The following is a 21376-nucleotide window of genomic DNA, read 5'->3' as shown; positions in this document are numbered from 1 at the left end:
AGAAGTTAATGCCCAAAGTGATCTTTCTGAAGAGTTTATGTGCCAGTTTATTGTAAGCTGTAAATTGCTTCTGGAGATGAAAGACATTCTTTTATGTTATTAACTCTAACATAATGACAGTGATTCTGAAATAATTTCAAAGCTAGGGACGGGAATATGCCTGTCTCAGTGAAACCCAGCATCCCTGAAGGAGCACAGTACTGAAATACCTTTCAATCTCAGAAGAGATGCAACCGTAACAAAACCATTGTTATAAAATCCATGCCATAACAAATTTGTTCTTCTGGGCTTTTCCTGGTCATTTTTACACGAGTGTAGCATTCTATAAAACTCTGTCTAAAATGGTGAAATGATCATAAAGGTATCAAGAAACACCAGGAAATCATAACTTCCCTTAGACAATCCCAGGAAACAATGGAATTTAACCTACATACACACATTTTGCACGAGCTAGAAGAGTAAATTTTAAATTCTGTTTAGGAGTATCCTGTGTCTTGAGTTTGCCAATTTCATGGGATTATTTGCTGGTGAAGGCACCATCTGAGCCAAGTAATGCCATCTTGAAGCCTATGCAGTCAGACAATTACTGCAATTTTAACCACATAAATTTCTTTCAAGATAAATGAAATACACTGTCAACTGATGTTAAGTCACCTAAAGCGTGAAACCAGACATTTCAAGTATTCATTGCATGAATATCTAACAACAGTTTTGCAACAGTTGCCCATTAATGCCAAAATTACATATATGTTTGCCATACCCTTCTCAGGTAAGTTATGACCAAGATGTACATGTGATAGGCACCAGTGGTTCTCCAGGTCTGACAGTAGTGATGAAAACATATGCAGGTGTTCCTGAAAGCCACCGAAATTTAAGATAAAAAATAAGCAGTGAAGAACAGAGCTAAGAACAAAAAATAAACCAGGCATCTATATCAAGGAAATGTTGCTGGTTTTGTTGTTAACCAAACAGAATTTGGGCTTATTTGGGCTAAGAATAAAGAACAGAAATTCGAGTCCAGACTAGCAAAAGCCTGTGTTTGTTGATTTTAGAACTGAACCCAAATTCTCTGGGTAATTCTACTCATTCTATATTTTTTGCTAATTTTTTAGGATTTGTTGCAAGTTAAAAGAGGGGTTGTGTGCATGCAAGTATGTGTGTGGGTGTGTGTACAAAATGTATCAGCTTCACCCTCTTTCAAATATCCCCTGGTAGTTAATTAAAGAATGTAAAATTTCCTGTGGATATTTTCAGAAGATCCCAGATGATTTATGAGCTAATAAATTACTTCCACTATGATCATGGAGATCTTTGCTTCTGAACTAAAATGCACACTGTAAAATCCCATCTTGCATTCTTGTATTTTGATTTTTTTTTAAGTCATTAAAGTATTATTTGCTGCTGGTGTTTTTTTTTCTTTGTTTATAAAATGAAATTTATTACATTGGCAGATGTCCATTTTTTCCCCAGAAGATGGCTCTGAATGCTATATTGCAAAGCGTACTTTTTCTATATTGCAGCATAAAATCCTTTCACATGTGATATATTGCAGGCAGCTGAGCTAGAGGAATATGCAGCCAATATGCAAATATTTCCTAGATCACAGTTTTTTTGTTTTGTCCCAGTAGCCTTACTGCAAAAACCACAGTCAGTGAATCTTTGCATAATGTGTGGGTAACCTGTGGCAAGGGCAGCTCTGCTCTCCCCAGAATCACTGCCTGAGCTTGTGTTCCCCTCTCTGTAACGTGGTATGAAGAGAACTTCCCTCTCTCAAGTCAGCACTAATCCTTGAAAACACTAAAGCCTCATATCAATCTTGATGAGAGAAGGGCTGCCATCCAAAATTCGATTTGTTGTTTAATTAAAATATTTTTATACCTCTCACCCACAAGAAATTACCAAAATGTAAACCCTATTACTTGCCTATAAAAAAAGCCAAGCAATGAGAAGAAGAACAATGTGCTTTGGCAAAACTGAATTTTCTCTAAATCCAGCCCATGCCCATGAAGACAAAAATATGATCATGCTCTATTGTCTAAAAATTTAATTACCCCAAGAAAAGAGCAAGCTGAACCAAAATAATAGGTCAGAGAACACATGAATTAAAGTAAAACATCAACAGTTAAAATCTTCCTTAAATTTGTTGGTTACTTAATAGGTCGGATTCTCGTTTTAATTTTCCTAAGAACAACAATGGCAATTCTAGGATTTATTATCATTACAAAACTTGTTTTGAAAGGAACTGTGTGGTGAATTCATTCATTAGAACTGCTACAGTTTTATTTTGTGTTGCGGAAGTCAGGGTGCAGGTTTTCATTATAGATGAATATATGAGTTTTTACCTCACAAAAATATAAAAAATAAATAATAATAATCATCATTATTATTATTATTCACCCAGGTGAATGATGAGGCTATTCTACAAGAAAATTAATATCATTCTCATTTTATTTAAAAAAGGAGTTCTCAGAACTCATCACAGGCAAGCTGACCAAGTTACACCCTCTTTGTTACCTGTAAGTCACATGACCATGGATTATTGGTTGCCTGAGGAGGCTCAGCAGACTGACATAGAACCAGACACGCTTTTAGTTGCAAATCCAGTCTCTGGAATGTTAGCCAAGTGTTCTTAGAAAGATTGTGAATTACATATTAATTAAAATATGAAGACAGTGTTTGGTATGTGGCTTGTATTGCTGAAAGTCATCTTCATGACCCTTTCAAAACACTGTAAGGGTAATGATGAATCATGGGACTAAATGCACAGAATGAACACTCACTAATAATTTAAACAAAATATTTTTTAGTCTATGTCATGCTTGCACAGTATTTTAACTACTTTGCTAAAAAGAAATTGGTTTTTCTTTATAAAGCCAGCTGGATATATAATCTTTTAATTACTGGAACATGAAGAAATCTGGAAAATAAATGTAAACACGTGACATAGCAATGTTCTCATAAAACTGGACAGGGTAATAAAAACAGCAATACCAAACAGTTTTATAGACCTTTTTTTCAATGTCCAAAAAAAAAAAAAGTATACTTTTATGCAAAAGCCAAGCTGTAAATGATAACCTATGAAGAAGAAAAAGTGGATCAAATGGGTTCTGTCCACTAGAATTTGACTCAGAAGACAGCTGCTTTAAGGATAGTAGTTTGAAGCACAGCACAGGGAGTTACTCTTATGGGGCACATCCACACCACAAAATGAGGTATATAGGATATAGTGGTCAGACTTCTGAGATAGTTTTAGCTACAAAGGTGTACACACATAATATGTTCTGGGCAGTACTGTTCAGAGATGCTGTCTGGGACAACAACACAGCAGGACTACATCAGCACAGTGCTGGGCTTGAGTTGGCAAGGCCTGACTCTCAGGAAGCCCAAGCAGTGCCAGCTCAGAACTGTTTCACCAGGATTGCCAGTGCTCTGCCCTGCAGCAATGCCCCATTCAATGCCACACTCTTCCACTCTGGCAGGCACTTTTCAAGGCTGACTCTTACTAAAGAGTAAGTTAATATGCTTTGAAACTAACTTAAAGATTTTTAGATTATTTACCAAGCTATCTGAAATTAATGCAGCACTTCAAAATGGGCGACAAAGGATCAAGTGTAGTAGGTTCAGAGAGGTTGCCAAGTCCCAGCAGGCACAAAAATTGTTTGTGACAAGTGGAACCACAGAAATTCAGTTGTGGATAGGATGAAATATCTCTGTCTTACCTTTCCTGCTAAAGGTGCCTGGCAAGCCTGCAGAAGGGCCATAATGCATCTAACTAAGCATGCTGCTTGCAATTAGCAGGTAGCATCAGGGAAACCACTCTCCCTTTCTGGAGCTGGGGAAGATGTTTGAAGGAGATGACCTGTGGATATTCTGTAGTCTTTCATTTAAGGAAAATTGCATGCTAGTATCCAAAGCAATTTTTTACCTGAGAGAGATAAAGAAATTCAGTCTTTATACTCTCTGTCTATTAAACTCCTCTAACAATTTTCTATATTATAAACTTCCCTTATTTTTTAGAATAGAAGAAGGTAAAAAGATCCATTTGGGACACATTACTTTAAGATAAGTATCTACCTTAACCTGTATCAATTTGTATGGAACACTCTGACTTACTCTATTTGAAAAGGGATGAATATCTCAGGAGATTTTTGCATTGTGTGAGTACAAATGAAATCAAATAACTTCATGTAGATACTGAGGATGGACTATCCTTCCAGATAAACTTAGACATATCCCAACAACCTGAGAAACTCTTCAGAGTTTCCATATTATTGTTGGACTGATACTGTACAATGAGACACAAAGCCTCTGAAGTATAAGTTTTTTATCAAGTGTAAGCTTTGCCGTTGAGAGAACCGGTTTTGGGGGTTTTTTTCCAAGATTGCAGCAAAACCTCTGTATTATCCTACACTTGTTTTTTATGAACTGGCAAACATCCATTGAGACCTCTGAGGCTGATTGTGGGGCAGTAGTGTTGAAGACACTGCAGACACATCAAGTCACATCAACTGAGAGAAAAAATTCTGTTCCACACAAAGTTAAACAAAACCCAAAAACTTGGCCTCCCACAAATATCCTTAAAAAGTCCCACTTTACCAACTGTGCCAGAAAGTGTTTCTGCCTAGTCCAGCGGGGTTTGAACCACCCACCTTTATCTAATTTAAATGAATATGAAACCACAAGGAAGAAAAGATGATCACATCTAAGGTTGTGTAAGAAATGGAGGAAGGGAAAGGAGTCACAAATTGCCACTCTAGTCAGAGCAGCTGGGCTGAGGCCCACTGAAGCAGATGTGCCACTGGGCTGTCAGACGTGAAACTGCAGAGAGCAGTCACAGAACCCAGTGTCTGCTCTTGCCCTTCCACTGAGCCTCTAAACCAAGTCACAGGCATTTTCCTGGTTTGCCTCAGAGGTGTTAACTTATTCTCTGCAATGATTTCCACTTCATTCTCACAGATACAATAAACTAAAATATCCTGTTCCCATATTCAGTGCATTTTTCCTGTCTTTTCCTAGACCTCATTTCAGTGTGCAGAGTCCTCCAAGTCCTCCAATATATTTAAACATTCAGGGTACACTTCTAGACACAAAAGAATTTTCAGTACTGAAATCTCTCACAATTTAAGCGTTAGGCAGGCTTCTAAGCCAAGTTCTGTCATGCAACTCACTTCAATGCTTCTCCTTAAGTCAATTTTGTTTAATTTAGACACTTGTCATGATGATGAACCACTAAGTAACAGTTAAATCTGCAGTCTCCAGATGTTATTTTCAGAAAGAAAAAGTAGAAACTATAATGTCAAAAATACAGAAAAGGATCTGGAATGAGTACTTGTTCTGCTCATTACTTTCACAAGACTCCTACACACTAAATTCTTGGTATGTGTGAAGAAGTCATCTTTAGCATATGTCATTCAGTAGCCTTTAAGAATTGCCTGATAATCAGGAAATGTAGAAATTGAAAGCTAATGCTGTCTATTTAGCAAACAGCCTGACTTACGATGGGATTAACTTCTGTGTTCAGAGGAACCAGAGAGGACCAGACCAGCCTCACTAGCCACAATTAATTGTTGAGGACCAGCAACAGAGCACTACTGATCTCACCCCACATGAATCCTGCAGGAAGTATGAAGATATCCTTCCTGCCTCTGCCAGTCCCTGCAGTGCAGTCAGTACAGAGAAATTGGTTACAAAAGATGCAAGCAAACCAGAAGCTGATACCAAGGAGAGAAGGAGCTGCAGGCACTTTCAGTCTGCATTGTGAGGAAGCTGGTGACAGTCACCAACACCTGAGGCAACACTTGGGGCACTTGACTTTTAAGGACTTCAAATTTTGATATTCACCTGTTTCTAATATTTTCAACAAGGACGATTTAGGGTTTGGGAAATTTGTACATTATTAATATGAAACTAGTGATTATTTAAATTAAGTAGTTGAGTAGGCTTGTGGAACAGTGAGGAATGAGAGGAAAGGGGAATATCATGAACCATGCACTTTGGTAAATGTGAATGGTTATAATACTAAGTTTCCCTTATAAAAAACTATACCATTTGTTTTCATATTTACAGACATTTAGAAAAACAGGCTGAATAAAATCAGCCTAAGTGCTGTGGAGCACAAAAAGAAGAATTTAAATCACTAATGGATTACTAGACAGGACTATTTTTCTGCTCAGAGAAAAGATCTACTTTTTTCCCAGCTGGCCATCTGACCTTTGAAAATTCCTCTTGATGAATTGCATAAAAGTATTTTAACTTAATCTCTGAAAAACAAGCTAGAGTCTCAATGCACTTTTTGCTAAGTAACTGTCTGAAATAAAATGAACAAAGGCAGTGTCCTAGTCCCTGCTCTTATAAACCCTTATGCTGATTATTTATTCACTCAATCAATTTCATTTTCTTTGTGACTCTGAGATAATATGAGTCACTATTAATAATTCCTGAAGTTAACTCTGTTCAGAACATCTTTGTTCCTTCAAAGAATAATCTCTGTAGTCATATACAAGGGGGTATGTCCCAAAGGCCTTATACCTCTGGTACTGAAAAGAAAATTAATGTTAAAATATGTATTTTCAAATCAAATAGCCTGGAGTCATGCATGATAAAAGGGGATTTTATTTATTGATGAGACTTGTGCAAGAGCAAGTCCTCAAGCTATCAGGAAGTCAAGAGGTTGCCATGTGGCTGATCTGTTCTCTTAAGCTCACCAGCCCTTGCCCCCCTCCTCAGTCCACAGTCTACCCTTGTAAAAATCTGAAGGGTTTGGTACGTACGTGGTCTCACTCCTTCTGCTTTTCTGATCCTCTTCTTTCCAGCTACTGCTTCAATGGCAATATTGCAGTATTTAAAAGCTTCTGGAATTCCTTGCTGTTGTACAGTCCATATTCACAGAAGCTAGTAGCTGGTTTTGTGCTGGGGTGTCAAATACTGTGTGCTGTCAGAGCATGCATAACATTTACAGAGAAGAAACACACAGAAAACACTTCTGGCTGCTGTATTTTGGACAGAAGCAGCAATGTCCTCTGTTACAGCAGAGTGTAAGGAAGCAGGAATGCTGTGTTCAGACCCTACCCTCAGGCTGAGGAGTTCAAATCAACACCACTTGGCAGGAGAAAGCTTCTGCATTCAGAGAGGGAACCATCCCTCGCTGTGGCTGAAGAAAAAGGAACCCAAGATCAACCAAGAAAGCAGAGGAGCAGATATACAAGAGAGTACAATATGATTAAAAGCATTTTTAAGTGCAATTCTGGGCAGAGGAGGAGACCTGCAGGGATCTGCTGTGAGCTCTGCTTCCAGAACCTCTGTACAGCTCAGGTGAAACGCGGTTCCTGGTGCTCACCCCTGCTGCATGAGCATGCTCTGAGCAGTGAGAGCAGCATCTCTCTGCTTCATCTTGCACATTCTGACACACTGCCAGGGTGGGAATCCACAGTGACCTAACAGAGGCAGATAATGGCTCACACTCAAAGCCTGGCACTTCCAGCACTGCTCAAGGAGAAGGACAAGAGTCTAGTTCCAGGAAAATTAAACTGTGTCTCCCTAGCAGGTGAAGCACTTGAAAAACTTCATTCAGAAATAACAAAAGACTTGCTCTTGCTGTCCTTTCCCTGCCTCCATAACCCAGAAAGGTTTTGAGATAAGCAAGTATCCACTTATTTCCAGGAGCAATTATTTCTAAGGACAGGGATCTCTCACAGGAAAGCTGTATTGAGCACCTAGAGTTTGAGAAAGGAAGAAATTTCAGACATTGCCGTATTTATGTTTCTTCCATTGTTTTGGATGTTACTTTAAGGTGCCTTTCACTTCTCCTGGGCAATCACAAAGGCCAGATTTGAGGTCCAAGCACTGCAGCAGGTGCCTCAGGAAGCCTTGCTGTGCAGGGCAGGCGTGGGGCCAGGCTGGGTGTGTGCCCCTGCCATGGCAGGCACCAGCCTTCAGCAGCAAGGGGAGGGAAGCACAGAGCTGAGGCATTTTTTTATTTCTTTCACAAAAAGCAAGGGAAGTGTGTGCATGGGCAGGGAGTGTGAAGAAGGGGAAATAGTTTAAGGAATATAATTGAACTGGGGGGAGGCACCAAGACCACATTTGGGAACAAGACTAGCAGAGATACCAGCAGGAGCAGTCTGATTTCCCTAAGTCAGCTCAAAACCCTCTGTTTTCACAGAGCAGAAAAAAATCAGTTCCAGGACACCCAGTCAAGAGGGGATTTGGTGTTAAAAAAGCAAAATACAAATCCTTCATTTAAAATAAGAAGACTAAAAATAAAGGTAGATTTTATCTAAATAATATGGACCTCATTATTAGTTAATAGAGGAACAGACTGAATCGAAGAAGTCATTGAAGCAGCATTAGCCTGGTGTGTAGCCCATTCCTACAATATTGTTAATGTGGGATTTTTGTTAGATGAACACATTCACTCCCAGACAAATGAAGTATTTTATTGACTGCGTTATGTCTCTGATATTTTAAGAGAGAAAAAACCTGTCAGAGCTTTATTTTCCTTTGATTTTTTCCCGTGCTGAGAATTGACAACTAGAGTGCTAAGAGGCAAGCAATGTCCTACCTTGTAAGTTGGATGTAAACAAAAATGTAAACATTTTTGTTTGATAGATTTATCTTTCGAAATATGTGCCGTATAATGAACATATCTGAAATGAAACCTATTATTGCTTCAGAAACAGAGATGTTTACATCCCCTTATTGTTCCAAGCATTACAGAGTACACAAGGCAATCACATGTAATTGGTATAAATCAAACATTCTGAACTGCCTGGAGCCTAAATTGAGAAAATGGAAAACAAGACCAAAGACCTATAAAATGTTAATGTTTTCTTGAACAGAATGCTGAATCTATATTATATTCTTCAGTTTTAATTCCAAAACTTATTAAATCTTTCTTTCCTGCTGGCTATTATTATCCCAGCTTCAAATACAAACAACATGACTTAAGATATGCTTTCAAAAATTTATGGTGTATTCTTATGGGCTGAAATGTATCAAGTATTTATGTGTGTGGTGCTTATAGCTAGGTGTTAATACTAATGTGGGATGGGTGGAGCACAGATATAATTCTTAAAGTCATCTATACTGAAGAGAAACACATCTTTTTTTGCTGTCAGGCAGAACACCATGTTTATTTCAAAGAATCAATTTCCTGCTGCTGTTATATTTTTCTACAAAAAGAACCAGCTATTAATCTGATACTCATCATTGTTATTAATGTGATATAATAAGAGGAATATTAGGAAACCCTCATTCAGTAATTGTTTCTTCTGTTACAACTTAAATTCTATTGGTTGTTTCATTCAAAGATTAAAATCAGCTTTTTACCAATTATTCTTGAATATCATTTTTCCAGCTGAATATACAACACAATTAGCATACAAAACTGACAAGATGAATAGGATTGATGGTATTTTGAGGAATGGGTAAAGGAAATAGCATATAAGCAGGCACATCCTACAGATGTTTCATCTGGTGTATTTAAGTGATGACAGCTTTAGGGTGTGTGACATTCTCAGTCAGTCCTAACCTGGCCAAGAAACATGTCTTTGTTGTTTAATACATTTTGTGGAATACCACAAGGAAAACTGAACACTCTGTTGTGTCTAGATTGGGAAACTCTTTCAAACTCTTGTTTTCAAGGGGTATTAGATGCCACACACTGTTACTGTACTTCGAGACATGCTCTAAATTATATGTAATGAGCTGGGTATGAAATAGTTTCATCAAGGCTGGTATCTTGTAGAGCTTTGAACATCCATTGATTTCATTTGCACATTTAGTTGCATCCCTTGTACAGGACTGAATAACACAGTTAATTTCTTTTGGAAAATTCGAGTTTTAAAAAGTAAAAGCATTAAGTCACATATTCTCTACCAATAGAGCAAGATTAGTGCACACTGTCATTTCCTGCATTAAAAGGGCACATAAATCCATTCCTGAAGGGACTGTGACTCCCATTCCCAGCAACAAGGAGCTTGATTAACAGACCATGTGCTGTAATTTAAAAAAAAATCTCTAAGGAGTCAACAGATTTTTATACTGTAATCTGATTAAACATATCATTTCTATGGATTCCAAATACTATTTAGAGATCATGGATAGGAAAAAATCCCTTTCATTTGGAAAGTGATAAGATTGTTTTATGACATTATCTTTTGTTCACCATTAAACTTTAATAAAGATACCATAAAGATAGCATTGTTCCTCTGCTATTTGCAGTTTATAGGGGCTATGCCTGCAGAATACACTAAAGCAGGAAATATTATTTGAAGAAAGGTATAGATTAAGTCCATGTATAAATGAGTACTAATCCTGATTGCTGCTTAGTGTGTCTCTCTTAACACTCCTATAGAGGCAGTATTTGATAACACAGTTCCAAAAACGAACTTGGTTCCTTGAAGATAACTTGAGAATCTTTTAATCATTTACCATTTAGTCTGTGAGTAATGCAATCTCAGTTTTGCAACCATGGCAGCACAGCAAGTAGTACCAAACCAAAGCTCTCAAGTCTTTTTCAATAGTGGTAGACCTACACCCTCTCATGATCCACACAGACAAGACATTTCCCCTGTATTCTTAGCTAACTCCTCCTCCAGGAACCTCCAAAAGTGTATCTACCATAATGGACCAAATCCCACAGGATTCTGTTTCTTCCCTTCAAAAGCTAATCTTGGTCACAAAGGAGTCCTTTTGTTCAGTGAGCAACAGTATAAAACATAGACGTGGCAGAACTCTTCTCATTCCCTCATGTTCATAGCAAGGCGAAACACACACTCCTGAGTTCCTGCTACACTAAATTAGTACATGCTCAACTCCCCTCTGCTGAAAGTATGAATTTAAATTTAATTGCTTTGAAAAGCAAAATTAAATTTAAAACCCCCCAAAAAATAACAAAGAAAACCAAATCATAACCAACCCCCAAAAACTAAAATAAAAAACAAAAAACCCAACAACAATAAAAAAACCCACCAAAAAGCAAACCCCCCCAAACAAGCAAAGAAACTAAAAAAATCCACCAAAAAGTACATTGTTTCAGAGCAATATGGCTTTCTTACTTCTAAGGTTTTTTTCCCATGTGGAAAGGTACCTTAGCTTTCAGTTTCTGATTTAGCAAATACAGTAAAACAATGGCTACTCTTTTAGTTAATGATAGTTCTGCTTTTTTTTTTTCTTTGCATACTTTACATTGATTGTTGTAAATCTTGTCTTCAAATCATTTGTTCACAACTGAGAGCTGTATGCTGTGAGATATATAATAATATATAATAATGACTCAAGCCTTGATTAGAGTAAATTCTTTTTAATTTATGGAGGTGTGTGTGTCTGTTTGGATTGGAGATTACATATCTCAAGTTTGAATACCCAAATGCCCAAAATGAATGTTTGAAATCACATATGTTAACCCTGTATAAGTAATTTCTGCCTTACAACATAGTTTTGTGCTAGTCTGATAAGCCATCTGAATGGATACAGACCATGTTCCTTTTGACCCCAAGACCTCAGAGAGAGATGGGCATTCACCAGGTTATTTCCATCATGAGATGATGGAAATGAGTCTGAAAGGGATCTGGTATTTCTTTGGTTCATTTGATTTCCTTACAAAGAATACACATCATATCTTCATTTCCAAATCAATGCTTATTAACAAAACAATTGTTAAGGTTAAATGAAAGAGCTAGAAGTGTCAGTGCATAGATTAGAGAGTTTTCTTGAGTCACTGGGTGAAAAAGTTGAAGTTTGCAGTATAAACTAGTTTAAAGAGCAGAAGACAAGATGGAGGATTTAGGGTGTTGTCTCTTTTCCCTCTTCTTTCTTCTTCATCTTCTTCTAGAGGTTTTTGGGTAGTAGTAAGTGATTAGATAGAAAATGCTGCAGTGCAGCATACAAGTGAAGGGTCATTAAGAAAAATAATATACATGTTTATTGTTAATTAGGTAAAAATAAGTATAAAGATAAAGAGACTGCATAGTTCAGGGCCATTTTGTGCTTTTCAAGCCAAAGTGAGCCATGCGATGGTGAGCTGAACTTGTGTAAAAAGTTGTCTGAAAAAGACCTGCCAAGTTTTTTAATTATATATGAATAAACACGAGAAACAAGAAGCAAATGAACCTTTAGAGTATCTTTCCTGAAACAGACCTGAGATAAAGGAGACTCCTTGTGAGGGAGTATCCCAAAGGGCTCAGCCCTGAGAAGACACCGAAATCCCACAGCAACAATACAAGAAGTAGTACAAAAAGAAATACAATGCAGCTCTATACATGAAGACCACAAATATCCCTTTTCCTCTCCTCAGTTTAATTCCCACTAAGTCCTTTCTACATGGCTTAGCCTGGGATCAGTATTGCTTACTCTAGATATCATGAAATAGAGAAGAATTTTCCTCTCTTTAGAAGGCAATTAGCTCAGTATATATGCTGCACATGGGGAAAAACTTCATTAATAGAGACCATCATCTGGGAAAAGTAATTGGGTTGAGCCAGTTAGGGTAGAATCACAAGGCTGAGAGGCCAGAGACAAAGCTTAAGCTGGTTTTGACGCTCGTTGTTCCCTATGAATTTCTCAGCATACTACTTTCAGAATTGAGCAGGGTAGATAAGAGGATATATGGTTTTAATATTAATTTAAGTGAGTTTTGAAATAGGATTTGTCAGTTGTCTTATAAGGGCAGTGATTCTCTTTTGTATTAAGTAGCAGAAACCAAAGCAAAAGAAAACCCAAAAACCAAGCTAATTACACTGGCTGTAAGGCTGTAATGCTGACATTTGTTTTAATTTAATCCTAATAGTTTTCTCTTAAGGTCAGAATGTGTCATTATAAACTGACACAAAAATACTATTTTTTTCAAAATTTGTGGGTTTTTGGACAAGAGAAGAGTTACAGTGCTGGCATGTTGGAGATATATTGAATTATTTATAACAATGGTTTGAAAAGAACAGTTTTACACTACCTAGATAATACAGATATTCAATGAAACAAAGGCAAAAGATGTCAATCCTAAAAGAAAGGTTCACAAGATGAAAGTAACTGCATGTTATTTGAATGCAACACCACCCAAATTTATGCATCAATGGACAGCAGTGGACATTTGTTAAACTGTCTGCAGTATCAGCAGCTGTGCTGGAGGAAGTCACAGGAAGGATCTGATGTGGCTTCCCATGATGAAGGCAGGAGCAAAGCCCTGGAGGAGCTCCAGCTCCAGCTCAGGAACATGTGACCTCTGAACACAAGTGATGTTACATCAAGGTGTCCTATTCTGAGCTCGAAAGACTAAATTTTACAAGGTGGGAGAAAGGGAAAGAGACAAACACATTCTGCCTTAAGCTGTTTCTTCCTGGACTACCCAGCTCCAGCCCCATAAGTCACAAGTGGCAAAGCTGAGGACCAAGAAAACACATCCTAAAACCTTGCATGCAAGTTTCTGTCAAAACCACAGATGAGCCAAACCACAGACATGCTTACATTCCAGGTTCCATGCCTCAAAAGTTGCCACAAATGTTTTGAATTTCTTCTTGAAATTTAAAGGTGCTCTTTTAGAGCTCTTTTTTTTTTTTTAGAGGTGATCTTTTCTGGCCACCTCTGCACCAATTATGTGTTGTTTTGTTCTCATTGCAAGCTCTTTGGATTTTGAGAAGAATTTTCTGTGCAGAGAAATCTGCTGTTGCTGTAGCGACCAAAATAAGTCCTCATCAGTGGGCCTTTCTCAAAGCTGGTTTTTTTTTTTTTTAGTTACCAAATTCTTTAGCATGGGGGAGAAAAAAAGCAGCACTAGAGTCCAAAAAATACCTAGAAAGCTTAAGTGAACAGAAAAGAATTTGAAACAAAATAGAGTTTCTTTGTTAATTACTTCTCTTCCCCATTTTCTCCAAAATCTCTCCCTTTTTCTCTCCTCTACATCCAGAAAACAATGCAATTGATTTATGAACAAGTGAAGAGGGTCAGCAGATCTGCAAACAATCAAACACTGAATAAGGGATCAGGATGGACTGTAAAATATACAGCAAGCTCATTTTTTATGGAAATGTCAATGAGTCTAGCCACAAAATTCCCTTACTATGTTCAGTGTAGAACTGAAGGGAAGGTTGGGAGGTTCAGGACTAATATTCAAGAGAAAAGCCAGTTATTATAGCTTTAAGAAGGCTGATATGGATTTTTTTATTTCGGTAGTTTACTCCCATGTGAGTTCCATTACCTCAGAAGTCATCCCTACTGCACATTAAGTTTGTCTGGAAAACACTGTACATCAGCAACACAATGGCTCAACTCAGGTGCCTTTATCCATTTTTTATGTGTTAATTTAGGATTTGGATAGTCAGAGGTAGCCAAAATTTGAATATTTGTGATAATATATATGAAGAATACCATAAAGCTGATCAAACATTCTGTAACAAGTCACCACAGAATGGTTCAGACAACTGCAGTAATGAAGGACCAGAAAGCTCAGAGTTTCCTAAATTAATTCCAGTGTCCCCAGCCCTAAGGGATGTTTTCAGATTTAGACAATAGATCATGTATCAATATTCTGTATGTACATATCTATCACTCTGCAGAACAGTGATGACATCAAGAGCAAGAAGCAACACTGTATTCTCCAGTTTATGTACTAAAGCTGAGAAACGGCTGTTAAACCCACAAAATTTCCTGGGTAAATCTATAGCTAAGATACATATCCAGTCAAACAAATGAGGCAAGGTTGACAGAAATTCTGGATGGCACCATGTCCATCTCATAAAATGTTGCAACACATTTCTAAACAAAAAATGTGAGCCAAAAAAGTAAGCCTCCATATGGTATTTATCTGCACTTCTGCAGAAGAATTGCTTTCCAAAGGAGCAAGTTCTGTTCTGCTTGATCTAAGGCACATAACACCCCAGCAAACCTTTACAGCCTCCCTGTCCCTCCTCTTACTCAATGAGACATCTACAGTAACATGGTACATAAAGACTGTCAAAGATACAAAAACAATGTTAGTAAACACAACCCAGAGCACACAGCTCTTACAAAGAGAATTAGAGAGTTCTCAGGAAGCAACCAGATCTGCCAAAACATCTCCAAGCACATAAATCATTTGATTATACCAAATCAGCTATTCCACTGTGCTCCAAAATCTGGGGCTCAGTTAACAAACAGAAAGCTTGCTTGCCTGGTTTCTCCAAGTTCATTCCCACACCTCTTGTTCTCTGTGATGCTCATTTTCCCTCCAGAATTCTATCTGCCCCTTCACAGAGGTCTTTGATTTGCCCTCTGTTTGGTTACTCCCTGATATACCTGGAAGGACACACTGCTCTCCAATGAAAAGACTCTTAGCAGAGACACTGCTGCTAACACTGGACACATTTCCAAGGCATGCAGGTACCTCTTCCAACCTGTGCTTTCCCACCCAAATTCCATTCTGCAGCTCCAGTACCCCAAGTAGTCCTGGCTCTTGTTATCCAGCTTTTCCCATGCTATTGGTAAACACCTGCTCTCTTTGGATCACTTTGGAGTGATTTCTGTGTTTTTCATTCCTTGGTGAATTGACTGAAATTGGGGGTGTAGCTATCCTCTCCTCCTGTGAGCAGACTGCTGTCAATGTATCTGTGAGTACATGCAAGGAAATCTGCAGCAGTGAGCAGAACCAGAGTGGGTGGGATGGGGAAGCATTCCTCAGTGTTCCCAAAGCTAATCAAGCGTTTCTGAAACTCTGACTTGCTCTTGATGAAAGTCTCTCCAGACCCAGAGAGAAGGGAAACATCTCCCACTGAATTAAGATAGCCAAACCCCCAACCCTATCATGGAAGGACACAACTAAGAGGTATGGGTCTTGATCATTCCCAATATGTTATAGAGTCTGTGCTCTAACATGCAAACCACTGATTTACTGTCCTTCAAACCTGCTGCAAAATTTTTATCCCCATATGAAAATTTGTACTGTGATTTTCTGTCTTAAAAAACAAACATTGATGCACAAAGTAATGAAAAATAACCTTTCAGGTATGTGATCTGTTACATACCATGTTCAGTATATTTCCCAAAAAGCAGGTTACCATGTTTTCACAAATACCAAATCAGCTACATATGATGGATAATGAAGGTAATTTTTTTTTGTTTGTTTCCAGTCCTAAATATGCAAGAAAAAGTAATTGAAACAGAGTAAGAAGACAGGTACTGATACTTTGGGTCACTGCAATTTCAGATTTACAAACTGGTATGATGTTTCAAATTTAGCAACCTTGAAACAGAGACTGTAATTTAGACTTCTGTCAACACATTCAGACATCACAAGGAAAGATAACAGGGCCTCACGTCTAATTTGCAATATTTTCAGTACCTGCCATCCACTTCGGCTGATGATGTCTAAAAACACACGTACAGTAGATCCTGTAATTACATAAAAACATTTAAGTAATGGAGTTAAGAGTATATTTTTAGGGCATTTGTCTGTCTTCCCTTTCTCTCTGTCTAATTTGTCTTTTTCAAGCAGCCTTTTTGTTTAGGTTTGCCCTGTACTACTCTTGTATCATGTCTCCAATTTGCTGTTTTATTCAGAAATATACAAAGAACTGTCAAATATAATTTGTGGTGCATATTTAATTCTGTAAGAGACACATACCCAGTAACAAATTCTGTTAGAGACTGAAATAATGACAGAAAGCACATGAAAAGCTTTTGACCTTTATTATTAAAAAACTCCAAAGACAGATTGGTTTTGATTAAGTGAAAACCATCATAAAGCCATCGGTTATATGTTCAAGTGCAGAATGTTCCCTCTATCAACAGAAAAATTCTTGCAGTTAGACTCAAGAGACCTTTGCTCCATTTACAGTATTAGCACAGAATTCCTGTTTGATTACTGTACAAGGCACTTGGGATAATTCTCACAAGTAATTAGCCTTTCGCAGTGTCTAGGGTCATGCATTGGTGTCAAGTTTGGCACTAAGATTTCTTGCTCAGTTCACAATCTGAGTAAGATGTCTAAGGAAAGGATATCCATGATCAAAGAGAAATAAAGCACAGAAAGCACTTGAGCACTTCCTAAGCATGTCAGTTTAGATACAGGGTGTCTTCTCTGTCACCTGAGGGACTAGGTAGCTGAGCTGCCACAATGGCAGAAGATGATCATCAAAGCTAAATGTTTAATTGTGTGATGCTGGAGGCATTTCCTTCAGACATTCATGTTAGTATGTTGGTACCAGTAGATCAAATGCCTTGCTTGCCTCCCAGTTTGAGAGGTCTGCAAAAGAAAAGTCTCAGGGCTGGTTCAAAACAGCATAGAATTAATGAAATCTTTCCACAGTCCACTTCAGTGAACAACTGATTGTTAATGTAACTGTCAAGAGCATTAAGTCCTTTCCAATACTTATTCCAATACTTCCCAAAGGGTGTAAAGAAAAGTAGAGGTTTTCACATCTGGATACATTCTGTAACAATAAAAACACCACATGGGTCATTAATTCAATTACAATAGGTGAGTAACAAGCAAACTTTCCTTGTACTTAGATAAACAAGTAGTATAGTTGCACTACTACCTAATTATTTGCATCATTGATTGTTCTGATGATCAGCACAACCTTGTCCTTAACATTTGTTTATTGAATCCAACGGTTAAATTCATATATAAAGATTTAAGTGACCTGACCTCAAAGCCTTTTTGAGAGACTGTGGTGAGCTTCAGTCAACTGGCAGGATCAGAAGCAGGAATAAAATATTCAAGTAGTTTAACCCACAATAGAACTTTTCCTAACGTTGAGGAACAGCAAAACAGCTTTTGTGGAAAAACAGATATTATTTCCCCTTTCAGAATTGAATATTTGCGGAATTTCCTGAGGTTTATGACCCTTTAGGTATACTTATTCACACATTACACAAGGAGTCATTAGCCAGCATCTGTAACTTGAGATGAGAATGTTACCAATTCCCATACCAGCTGTTATCTCTCACAACTATTTGTTTTCTAGTAGAAATACTGTTTTCTAAAAGAAAATATTCTAAATCATATGCAAGAATTAGTTATTTTCTTTTTTTAAGAAGCCTGTCAAGTTGATTTACTTTAGAAGTTGTCTACTGAGTACTAAATTTAAAGTGTCAAGTCCTTCTGTTCTAGATAATCTTCCTTGAATTCCTTAGTATTCAAACTGATTTTGAACTGAACTGTCTGAAGTAGCACTTTTGTACACAAAAAAAAAAACCTTTTATGTGCAGTGATTTTTTTTTAATTTGACATTTTAAACAACCATTTTTCTCAACCATTTTAAACAACCATTTTTTGAAGCCATTATGGTCAAAGAAGGGTAAGTTGAGGGCAAGTTCTCTCATACAGAGCAATTTCTTGAAACACATTTCAGAGATATTTTTCTAGTTATCCACAAGCATGGATCATAAGATCAGCTTGCCTTGCAGACTCTGTGCCAGCTGATAAAGAAACAGAGAAAGGAAAGAAAATCATGGCATAATTGCCATATCCCAGGCTGAGTCTGCAGATTGGCAGTCACAGAAGAGCTTACATGTGGTCTGGGATTCAAAGAGCTACAATGAGCATGGAGCTCACACAACTCATTTGATCAGAATAAATAACTGACCTTACTCCAAATTCCAGCTATTTATTCACTCACTGATGACAGCATAGATGTCAAGGTACAGTAGTACAAATTAAATATTAGATAGATATTGGATATAGTGAGGTACACCAGGGAAGGGGCAGACTTCTAAACAAGGCATAAAATTAGATAAAAGAAGTAATCAAGTAAAATGGATACCTTCAACTCATTAGAAGAGGTTATTCCACAGCACTTTCATCCAGCAGAACTCAGGATAATTACCACTCCCAAAATACCAGTGGTCATCCTCTACACTTGAGGGAAATGTCAGCTTTTTCCTTTAATGTCTGTGTAACTACCACTAGATCTCTCCTAAAGATCTGGCTCTGAAAAGCCATTCATTTTAGCTACAGATTTTAATATCTTTTTTCTTTACCAAAAAGTGAACCTTTATAACTTCCCACATGCTTCCAAACCTTTGCATTCTCTCTCTCCTGCTCAACATGAAGCATATTATTAATAAAATCTCGCAAACAATTCAGTTCCCCTATTGTTGTCTATTAAGCTCTTCACAAACACATCAGAAACACACTGCTAAAACAAATATGAAACTATCAGTCTTTCTTTGCATAACTATCTAAAGACATTATGACTTTGCTTTAAGGGAAAAAAAGGAATTAAAATATGTCAGTGTCCTGACAAGAACAGTCTCCTTCCCCCATGTACAGTTATAACATTGTAGTTTGCTTTTCTGAAAGTGTGTCCCTGCCCCATTTGTGCTTAAAAAGCTTAATCATTGAGCTTGCAATTAGTCCCAATCTCATCCTTCTGATTTCTACTCACCCATCCTTTTGCAGATATCATCTCTAACCCTGGTTTCATTCCCCTTCATTGTCTACATATGTGACAGTGATACACAAATATTTTTTTCTCCCTTTCATAGCTTTATCAAATTGCAGACAAACAATGTTCAAATAAAAGCTTTCTTATTCAGTGCCTCAATAAATATTTTTCTCTTCCTAACATCATGATATTTAGAGACAAAAAATATGACTGAAGTTACTTAATATTTGCATAATACCAATTCACTGAGATGGATACATCCATGATACTCTTTACAGAGACATCTCAAGAACTAAGCTCAGATATCTGTAAACATAGCAAGTCACACCTATCTACCTGTCCTGGAGAACTGCCATGGTAATTTCAGTGTTAAGATCAATACAAAAACAAGCTGTGCCCTCCTTGTTCTCCAGGCATAAGTTTCTATTCAATACACCTCCAAAGGAAAGGATCAACCATAGTATTTTGCAGCTACATCACAAGGACTCTTTCAAATGAATGCTGGGGTTATTGCAGGTAGTTAAGTCAAAATTCAAGAGATATCTGCCACAGATTATTTAATCCACTAAAGCTTCAGTGCTTTTTAGAAAAAGCTAAATCTTTAAAATCAGAAAAACTAAGCAATTGTGAAACATATTTTTGCCATTCATGTAACTGTTTTCAGTCATATTTCCTCAGTATTTTGTATTTGACTGAAAGAAGGAAGAACCATACCAATTTCTTTATGTACATAGTGAACTTGACAAACTCAGTAAATTACATTATAGCCTTTATCTAACTGTAGAAGAGGAGAAGTGAATCACAAGCTTTTATCTGGAATGAAAAAAAGTTTAAACATAGATATTAATCATCATCATGGTGTAGCCATTGCTTATTGCTGTTAGATTGTGCTCCAGTTGCAGAGATGCACGCTGGGACATGGTTCACTGCAAACAACATCAAATGGGAACATTTTTCAATTGTGTCATTGTGGATGGCAGCCACATCTTTCAGAATACCATATGGCAGTAGTATACCTCAGAACAGCATGGTATATGATGAGTTCCAGACAGACTATATGCAAAATGTCTAGAGATTTTCATTATCCTCCAGTTACCCACAAGCCATTTACTGCCTGGTTTCATCTCTCAGGATCAGTATTGATGTAGCACAAATAGGTTGCTTGAGACTTCACAACCCACAGAGACTCTTGCTAGCTATTGTACACATACCTCTTAAAGTCTTTTTCAGATACAGGCCAGCTCCTGCAATACAACACATTTCTTTCTTTCTTCCTTCCTTCTTTGCCAGATGGTTCTCAGCCCCTCAGCTGCTCCTTTATTTGGCCTCTGTCTCCCAGAGTTCATCTCACACATGAGCTTACCAGGGACAGAGTTTAATAAGAGTCATCTATTAACGTACCCACCTGACAGAGGACACACAAGACAAGAGTGGTTTCAAGCATCACCATTTCATTACTCCCCAGTACAACCTTTTACACCCTTCTCACATGCATAACACCTGTGTGCCCTTTTACCCCTTTGTAACTGGTCAATGCACATCAACATTCCATGCTTCTTTTTCCTTCAGTGCTGGTCACCTGTCTTACACAGCTGCAGCTTATCAGGGGTGAGACTGCCTGCAGGCTATCTCTATTCTTTCACAATCCATTCTCCCACCTGCAACAGTAAAACTGATTCCAGGTCACACCTTACTTTAAAGTCTCCCATAAGTTTTCACCTATGACAGCCAATGCTACCTCATGCCTGTTAATTACAAAGCACATCTCCCATGTTCTTTCTGTAGTTAAATTACCCATTGAAGGGGTCTCTAGAAATTCAGGGGCCCATTTTTCTTGCCAATTCCTGACTTAAATTTTTCTGTATTTCCTCCTTTGCTGTTAAGCATTTTCTGTTACCCTGCATTTTTTCTGTAACCCTGTCCGCTTTCAAAATTAACTTTAATGAAGGGGAAAATCTGTTATCCTTCTCTTCTATGCTTTCTTCATTTTCTCCACCTACTGATTCAGAAGTATTCAG

At 37.6% G+C, this 21376-nt stretch overlaps 1 long non-coding RNA gene across 1 annotated transcript; it reads right to left on the bottom strand.

Moving 5' to 3' along the window:
• Positions 1-16636: 16636 nt before the first annotated feature.
• On the bottom strand, positions 16637-20763 carry LOC147652951 (uncharacterized). Its single transcript, XR_015286992.1, has 2 exons — positions 20570-20763; positions 16637-17399 (listed from the first exon to the last, which is right to left on the bottom strand). It is a non-coding gene; the product is annotated as an uncharacterized LOC147652951 (long non-coding RNA).
• Between the last annotated feature and the right edge of the window lie 613 nt (positions 20764-21376).

This window comes from Cyanistes caeruleus, chromosome 5, assembly GCF_971803275.1.
Source record: "Cyanistes caeruleus chromosome 5, bCyaCae1.hap1.1, whole genome shotgun sequence".
NCBI lineage: Eukaryota > Metazoa > Chordata > Aves > Passeriformes > Paridae > Cyanistes > Cyanistes caeruleus.
The sequence above is the reverse complement of the archived record's forward strand: the minus strand, read 5'-3'. Positions and strand labels throughout refer to the sequence as shown.